This window comes from Pinus tabuliformis, chromosome 2_1 (genome assembly GCF_031772625.1).
Source record: "Pinus tabuliformis cultivar Carrire ecotype Pingquan chromosome 2_1, CPIR1, whole genome shotgun sequence".
NCBI lineage: Eukaryota > Viridiplantae > Streptophyta > Pinopsida > Pinales > Pinaceae > Pinus > Pinus tabuliformis.
Window position 1 is genome coordinate 182,065,881 of NC_142299.1, and position 9,659 is coordinate 182,075,539.

A 9,659-nucleotide genomic window follows, 5' to 3' on the forward strand; every position below is an offset into this window, starting at 1 on the left:
TTGAGCTGGTTTCATAACATTTGGTATCAGAGCTTTGGATTCTAGGGTTTCGCTGCTCCAAACAGGTCATCGTGGCATTTTCGCTATAACTTTTTTTTTGTGACGTTTCAGAAGTCGCAAAAAAAAACCCATTTGAGAAGAAATCGCGCTGAACCTTGGGTCCAAATTTCAGAGCTTTTCGCGTGATATTTTCGGAGATATGATCTGAGGAAGTTGGTCTTTTTGCAGACTCCTGAATTACATTCAAAACAGGTGACCTGGGGAAAATCGTCATAACTTTCTTTCTGAGCATCGGATTGAAATTTCGTAAGAAGGTACAAAAAGAGAACGGACTTTAGTTTTCGTTTATATATTTTTCAGAGTCAAAGGTTGAAATAGTGACACGTGGCACGTCATACAAGTTTGCTCTACGGAACTAGTCTATAATCAGGTCACTGTGGGAGATTTGCATAACTCTTTCTTGGAGAATCCAATTTGGATCAGACTAGTGGCATTGGAAAGAGGACATAGAAGGCTACTACAGGTCACAATTTCAGAACTGGATGATTCGAAATTACAGAGATACATCAGATTCAATATCAGGCTTCTACAAAGTAAAAAAAGGTGTGTAGTTTTTTTTTTTAATTTTTGCATAAGCTTGGTTTGAAGGAATTCAAAGGGCATAGTAAAGCATTATTATCGGTAACTGATGCCCCGAGGAAAGAAAATGCAAACACCTAGTAAGGAACCTGAAAGCTCTAGCATGACTCATGAAGAAGAGGAAGAAATGCTACATGATATATCAAAATTACAAGAACAAGTGCAACAAATGTCACGCTCACAAAAGCTAACAGATGCTAAGATAAATGGCGTGGAATCTAAGATAAAGGGCATGGAAGCTAAGGTGAATGGCATGGACGCTAAAATTGATGGCATGGATGATAAGATGGAAGAATTGAAGATAAATATTAATAAGTTTCTACAAGAAATGGTCACTAAGGGTGAAAGAGTACTAAAGGAAACTCATGATGAGAACAAAAGAAATGTTAATCATGATTCCATAGACTCTAATGTTGGATCGAAGACTCACCATGTTCCAAAAATCGATATGAGGAAGTTTGATGGCAAGGATCCCGCCACATGGATATTACAGATGGAGCAATTCTTCGATCTCAATAATGTGCAAAACACACAAAAGGTACGTATGGCAACTTTATATTTGGAACCAAATCAGTTTGTATGGTATCAATGGCTTTGTCCTCGTAAACAATTTATCACTTGGGCAATTTTTACGGAAGAATTGATAGCACATTATGAGGATACAAAAAGCAACACTTTTTTTAGCCAATTGATAAGTCTCAAACAAAAGGGTTCAATAATGGAGCACATTGAGGAGTTCCAAAAATTGAACATAAGGGTAAAAGATATTCCAGAGGAGCATAGGATTGATGTGTTCATAGGGTCTTTAAAGGATAATATCCAACATGATGTGCGCCTTTGGGAACCTGATTCATTAGAGAAGGCATTCAGGTTAGCAAGAAAAATGGAAAGCAAAATTATGGCAACTAGGAAGCATACCATTCACAACTATAAAGACGGAAGTGTTGTTGCCCATAGTCTTCCACAACCTACAAGGTTGACACCACAACAATTGGAAGAAAAAAGAGCAAAAGGGCTTTGTTACAATTGTGATAGCAAATACACAAAGGGTCATAAGTGTGCTGAGAAGAAATTATTCTACATAGATTGTGAAGAGGAAGAAGAAAAGGAGCAAGAAAGGTCAAAAGAAGAGGATATATTCCAGGAACAAAGCCTAGATGAAGAACAAATAAATCCGACCATATCTTGTAATGCATTGGCGGGAATTACCACTCCTCAAACCATCAAGATAGAAGGACAAATCAAGAAGAAAAAGGTAATAGTGTTGATTGATTCAGGAAGCACCCACAATTTTATTCATTGTAGGGTAGCAAAAGAATTGAATTGCTTCCTATATCCAGCACCAGAGTGTCAAGTGATGATTGCAAATGGAGGAACAATAAATTGTTCTGGAAAGTGCCATAATATCAAGCTATCCATGGGAGAATATGTATTGACTAGCCCAATGCTTTCCATTCCAATGGGAGGTGCTGATGTTGTACTAGGAGTCCAATGGCTACAATCCTTGGGTACAATAGCTTTTAATTTTCAAGAACTTTTCATGAAATTTTCTGTGGAAGGAAAGGAAGTTGAATTAAGGGGTATTGCAGGGAAACCAGGAAAGATAATCAGCTCTAATGGCATGACAAAGCTTCTAAAAAAGGAGCAAAGAGGTGTAATTGCACAATTATGTTCGCTAGATGTTTCCACATTGGAATCATCTATTTCTCCAGATCTCCAAAAAGTCCTGGACAATCATTCCAAGGTATTTGAGACTCCCAAAGGTCTCCCACCTATGCGTGATCATGATCATGCTATTCATCTGATTCCAGGAAGTGTTCCTCCAAACATCAGGCCGTACAGATATCCCTATGTCCAAAAAAGTGAAATTGAACGTATGGTTGCAGAAATGCTAGAGGCTGGTATAATTCAACCGAGTCAAAGTTCTTTCTCAGCTCCAGTAGTATTGGTGCACAAGAAGGATGGATCATGGCGCATGTGTCCAGATTATAGGGAGCTCAACAAGCTCACTATTAAAGATAAGTTCCCCATTCCTGTCATTGATGAATTACTGGATGAATTGCATGGATCAATTTACTTCACCAAGTTGGATCTTCGTTCGGGATATCATCAAATCAGAATGAAGATTGAAGACATTCCGAAAACGGCATTTAGAACTCATGAGGGTCATTATGAATTTTTGGTCATGCCTTTTGGCCTTACCAATGCACCTTCAACATTTCAAGGTTTGATGAATTCAATTTTCAAACCATTCCTTAGAAAATTTGTGTTAGTATTTTTTGATGATATACTAATCTACAGCAAGTCTTGGAAGGATCATGTTGAACATGTTGACAAGGTGCTACAACTATTGGAGGAGAAACAATTATATGCAAAAAGATCCAAATGTTTCTTTGGAGTCCAGGAGGTGGAATATTTGGGTCATATTGTATCTCATGAAGGAGTTAAGGTAGACCCTAGCAAAATTAAAGCCATTAAGGAATGGAAAATCCCCACATCCATAAAGCATCTGCGAGGATTTCTTGGGTTGACAGGGTATTATCGCAAGTTTGTTAAGAATTATGGGAGAATAGCAGCACCTCTAACAACATTATTGAAGAAAGATTCATTTTCATGGACTCCGGAAGCAACAAAGGCCTTTGAACATCTTAAAGAGGCAATGTGCCAAGCACCGGTCTTAGCTACACCGGACTTCACAAAAACCTTTATTGTGGAATGTGATGCTTCAGGAAATGGAATTGGTGTTGTTCTAATGCAAGATGAAAGACCCATTGCTTTTGAAAGTCGTCCAATCAAGGGAAAGTTTTTAAGCAAAGCTATTTATGAGAAGGAAATGTTGGCAATACTCCATGCACTTAAGAAATGGCGACCCTACCTAATGGGAAGACACTTCAAGGTAAAAACGGATCATGATAGCCTTAAATACTTTTTAGAACAAAGATTATCCTCTGAAGAGCAACAAAAGTGGGTCACAAAGATGTTGGGTTATGACTTTGAAATCATCTACAAAAAAGGGAAGCAAAATGTGGTGGCAGATGCACTCTCAAGAAAGGATGAGGATGTGGAAGCATTGTTGTGTGCCATTTCTATTATCCAACCAGATTGGATAAACGAAGCAAGGGAGGAATGGAAGAATGACGAAGAAGTGTGGGCACTTATTCGAAAGCTACAACAAGATTCCAGTACTTCTGATACATTTAGCTGGAAAAATGATTCGTTATGGTACAAAGATCGCTTATACCTCTGTAAGAATTCCCAGCTAAAACAAAAGATTCTTATGGAATTGCACACTTCTCCCTTAGGAGGGCACTCAGGATTTTTAAAAACTTACCACAGGGTTAAGAAGGAATTTTTTTGGGATGGCCTTAAATCAGATATTCAAAAGTTTGTGGCGGAATGTTTGGTTTGCCAACAAAATAAAGTTGAAACAATTAAGACACCGGGTCTATTACAACCTTTATCCATTCCAAGCCAACGTTGGGAGGAGGTTTCAATGGATTTTATCACAGGTTTACCCAAGTCTGAGGGAAAGAGTGTCATCATGGTGGTAGTTGACAGACTTACCAAGTATGCACACTTTTGTGCATTATCACATCCATTTAAAGCCAGTACAGTTTCTACTGCATTTATGGAAACAGTTCAAAAGCTACATGGAAACCCAAAGATTATTGTAAGTGACAGAGATCCCATTTTCACTGGAAATTTTTGGACAGAATTATTTTCTTGTCTTGGTACTCAGTTAGCTCATAGCTCATCTTATCATCCTCAATCTGATGGGCAAACTGAGATAGTAAACAAATGTTTGGAAGGATATCTTCGTTGCTTTGTATCTGATAAACAGACACAATGGGTCAAATGGTTGCCTCTGGCTGAATGGTGGTATAACACTTCCTTCCATACAGCAACAAAAATGACCCCATTTATGGCACTTTATGGGTATCAACCACCATCCATCACATCATATTTAAGAGAAAATTCTAAGGTTCAGGCAGTGGAACATCACATCGAACATCAACAACAAGTCCTCCAACTCTTAAAGGATAACCTCGTGTTGGCACAAAATAGAATGAAACAACAGGCAGATCAACATCGCAGTGAAAGAAGTTTTGATGTAGGTGATTGGGTATTCCTACGGCTACAACCATATAAGCAAATGTCCCTAAAGCAAGCTAAGAAGGATAATAAATTATCACCAAAGTATTATGGTCCGTACAAGGTGTTGGAAAAGATTGGTACTATGGCATACAAATTGGAGCTTCCTGCAGCTTCTCGATTGCACCCAGTTTTCCATGTTTCATGTTTAAAGAAGGTTATAGGCGACAAGCTCCCAGTTCAAACAATATTGCCAGAACTTGACGAGGAAGGAAAAATTATATTGGAACCGGAAGCAGTCACAGAAACAAGAACTCGACAGCTACGAAATCGATCAATTTCAGAGTATCTTATCAAGTGGAAGAACTTATCCGCTGAAGATTCCACATGGGAGGATGAGAATTTTATGCAGAAGTATCCAGAACTGCTCAAGCGTTGAGGACAACACTTTTTTGAAGGAGAGGGGCATGTTGGGTCCCTATAATACTAGTGATTACCCCATTACTATTGTAGTTATACCCCTTATTTATATTGTTGTGCCCCTATTACCCCCATATTTTATTTCTGTGCCCCATAGAATCCCTCTATTGTTATTTTTGTGGCTTTATATTATTATTGTTAGGTCGACTGGATTATATTGTGACTCCTTAGACCCCTATATATAGAAAGGAGGTTTTGTCATTTGTATCATCCAAGAATTGTTCATTTATGTAATGTAAAGGAGGTTGCCCCCTCGAAGAGGCTGAATTCTAAGGTGTTGATCTCTCTTTTCTATCTTTTCTTGAGCTGGTTTCATAACATATGGAGTGATGATAGTGTGAATGCAGAGTATGGCAGGAAAACTATGTGTGGCGTATTCCATTGATAAATGAAACAGATCAATGATGGAGGACTACTATCGATTTATCGCATCGCAATATTCCTTCGACAAGTGAATGGACCTCAGGCCTTAACTATTTGTGATTGCGATATGCAATATTATTATCAACCATCAGATCAAGAGCCAGATCGATGGTCAAGAGTTGATCGCTAATCACATTTCATAGAAGTCAAGGGCTGGCGGATGGTGGAGACGATTATATGCGATGGGCGATTGCGATTTCTGTTTCGATTAGAGATTTGATCGCATCACAAGTATTCCATAGTACCTGGCCATGACCCTTAACCTTGCGATATGTGATATTCCAATGAGCGAGAGTGCAATGAAGCGTGAGCCATTGGATTGAAGAATGAAATGGATCGCGAAGATTGAAGAATAGTGGAAAGGCTTTTGGAAGAGCAGACCCGAGGAGTTTCTGGATGCGGGTTTATTCTATTTGAGATCTATCCTTAGGCGTTCATGGTCAGGTTTTCATGTATTTCTATGTATTTGTGTTGACTATTGTTATCCTGGGTTTGAAGGCAAAGAACCAAATTAATGCTTCCGATAGAATCATGGGCCATAATCCACAGGTCCACGATCGATATTTTGGAAATGAAAAGGAAATTTCCTTAACGCGATTTCACTTTTCATCAAGTGGTATCAGAGCAGGGAAAAGGTTTTCCTGAGAGAAGGAAGAAAAAGTTGCTAGCGGAAGAAGGAGGAACAGTCAGGTTGAAGACTGGTAAGTTTGTGATCTTTATGTTGTTATGCAAGTAACAACATATGAAGGTGAGGAAAATTGCAGCAACCTAGAGCATGGAGTTCTCAAATGGTTCCACAGAGTATAGAACTAGAAGGATGTCGAAAGACTAAGCTCAAAGGAGAAAGCTTGGTGAGGTATCATGTAGCAGAGAAGATTGTTACTGCAGAGGTTTGGTTGCAACTGACAGAAGATCATGAACGCAGTTCCACTAAGGAAATGGGTAGAATTGCTATGGGATAAAGGAGAAGCATATGACCGAGAGGTCATAAATTTTTGTGCCTCGGGAGTCTGATGCATGGGCATCTGACCCCCTTAATCAAAATTCAAATTTTGAAGCTGAGAATGAGGAAACGTGGATGAACGAGCAAAACAGGGGATAAATTTGTTAAAATAGAGTTAGTTTTATGGAATCGATAAGTCTCTATAAGACTTGATTAATTGTAATTATCTACTATCTATGCATGTAGAGAGATTTAGGGGTTGTTGAGTGATTTGTGAGAGGAAATCATGGAGAGGATTTGATCAGATCCTTCCAAAGATCCGATCCAATGTTTTCTTATAAATGATGAAACTGCGTGTTCAAGAGGAAGAGACAGAGGAATATAGAGAGACAGATATAGATAGGGTGAGAAGAGGATTCAAAATGTAGTCGAAGGAGAACTTGTTTCTAAGGCTGAAATGCCTTAGTCTGTAATCTAATTTTGTATAATGAATATATGTGTGTTATGTGGATTTCCATGTGTCTGAGTAATGTTTACTTATCGTTTATATGATAGAGTTAAATCTTGTGTTGTCGGATTGTTGATCAACCATCGATCACTGTAAGGATCAATGGCAATCCAAAGTTATCATATTTAACTGTCAAATGGAGTGATGACAGTGTGAATGCAGAGTATGGCAGGAAACTTGTTTGTGGAATATTCCATTGATAAATGAATCAGATCAATGGTGGAGGACTACTACTGATTTATCTCATTGCAATATTCCTTCGGCAAGTGAATGGACCTCAGGCCTCAAGTGTTTGTGATTGCGATATGCGATCTTATTGTCAACTGTCGGATCAAGAGCCAGATCGACAGTCAAGAGTTCATCGCTAATCGCATTTCACAGAATTCAAGGGCTGGTGGACGGTGGAGATAGCTATATACGATGGGCGATTGCAATTTCTGATGCAATTGGTGATTTGATCGCATCGCAAGTATTCCATAGTACTTGGCTATGACCCTTAACCTTGCAATATGCGATATTCCGATGAGCAAGAGTGCAATGAAGCATGAGGCTTTGGATTGAAGAATGAAATGGACGGCGGAGATTGAAGAACAATGGAAATGCTTTTGGAGGAGTAGACCCGAGGAGTTTCTGGATGCGGGTTTATTCTATTTGAGATCCGGCCTTAGGAATTCATGGTCAGGTTTCCATGTATTTTTGTGTATTTGCGTTGACTGTTGTTATCCCGGGTTTTAAGGCAAAGAACCAAATTAATGCTTCCGATAGAATCATGGGCCATAACCCATAGGTCCATGATTGATATTTTGGAAATGAAAAGGAAATTGCCTTAATGCGATTTCACTTTTCATCACAACAAAACCTTACTGTTCTTAGTGACTAGTCCATGAAAATGAGCACTATTGCACTTCTCAGAATGCAATGATTATGAACACTCTAGTCCAGCATAAGAAACAAATTGATGTTTTAGGCAAAATAATCCAGGTTAAGAAATATGGTTAGCAATCTTAACAAAGGATCTCACTTTGCTACTTCCAACCATAGGATGTCAGTGAATTCACTGCAACAATACTTCAAAGAGGAAGATATTGTCTACCAATTAATGAAAGATATCGACCTAGACAACCAAGACTCTTATCCTTCCAACAATGGACAAGAAGAAGCCAACAATCGTGTTTCTCATTAACCTTTACGTTTTGTAAATTAATATGAATTCTAGGTGTTTTCCTAAGACTTTATACCTGCAAGGAATTTTGAAATACTATAATTGTGGGCATCTATAAAACTTTGTTTTGGCATATTTGGACTGACCAGCTTACTTTGAAAATCATGCAAGTAGTCTTTATGTATTCCTTGCTGTCTAGCTCTGTACAAACGTCTATAGCATAAATTTTCTTAGTTCTCATTTAAAAAACAAAAAGGAACTATATTTCTCTGGTAAACATACACACACATCAGTATAGAGCCATCATAACCAGGAATTATATAAGCATTAAGAGATTTGCATCTTAATTTATTTTCAATCTCTTTTTGTGCTTATTAAATCCAGAGTTAAAATGGATTGATCATAGTAACAAAAATCATCTATATATTGCAAAACAAGCAGAAGAGTTATTACCCTTTAGCCCTTTAACCATTGCTTACTTATCTTCAGCGATAACCATTCAATATATCCATCCGCTCAATATCCATCTACGGGCTTGTCAATTATGCTTATAATAGTTAAGGATACAAATTGGATAAGAAGGATACAACTTAGGTAAATAAGAAATTGAGGCACAGAACCTAAGGGAGGAAGCCCCTCCGGTCACTGATTGGGAGCTATTGAAGAGCATGACAAAAGCCCAATTTGACCCAATCAGATATCAGGAGAACCAACAGATTGTATGGCACTACTTCAGCCAGAAACAAGGACAATCAGTGTAGTAGTTCACGACAAAGCTTCACATGCTTGGAAGTGTTTAGACAAGGCCAAAGTCTTAGAAGAAAAAAAGTACCAGGAATCTTTCAAGATCTGCTTCAATTTGGATAGGGATCAATAGTTATGATGCAATGTCACATGCCAACTCAGTATTCTTCCCTTGGACTAGTGTCTTTGGAACAATGTATATAGGATAAGGAAAGACATAGAAAATTGTAAGAAATAAATCCAATGAATTCAAGTGGTTTCCAAAACCCTATAAGTAACTCCTTTTGCAAGTGCAACCACACTTAATCACCAACCTTGCACTGATGTCAAGCCTAGTGCCAATTGTAGCATTGCTGATACTTAGCATTGTTTTTTGCAAAATTTCCTGCACCTATTACTGGATGTGCTAATTCCATTCAACAAATTTGGCATCTTTGTCTGCTTCCCTTTCAGCAGGGAAGGACTCTTCCTATGTTGATGCAAAGGTAGGGCTACATTAATTGGGGCCTATGACTATAACCTCAAGGATGCCTAGAAAGAGTTGATAAATAGAATTGTGAATACTTATGCTATAGTTGCATTAAACATAACCTCAAGGATGCCTAAAAAGAGTTGATAAATAGAATTGTGAAGACTTATGCTATAGTTGCATTACACATAAGGAATAT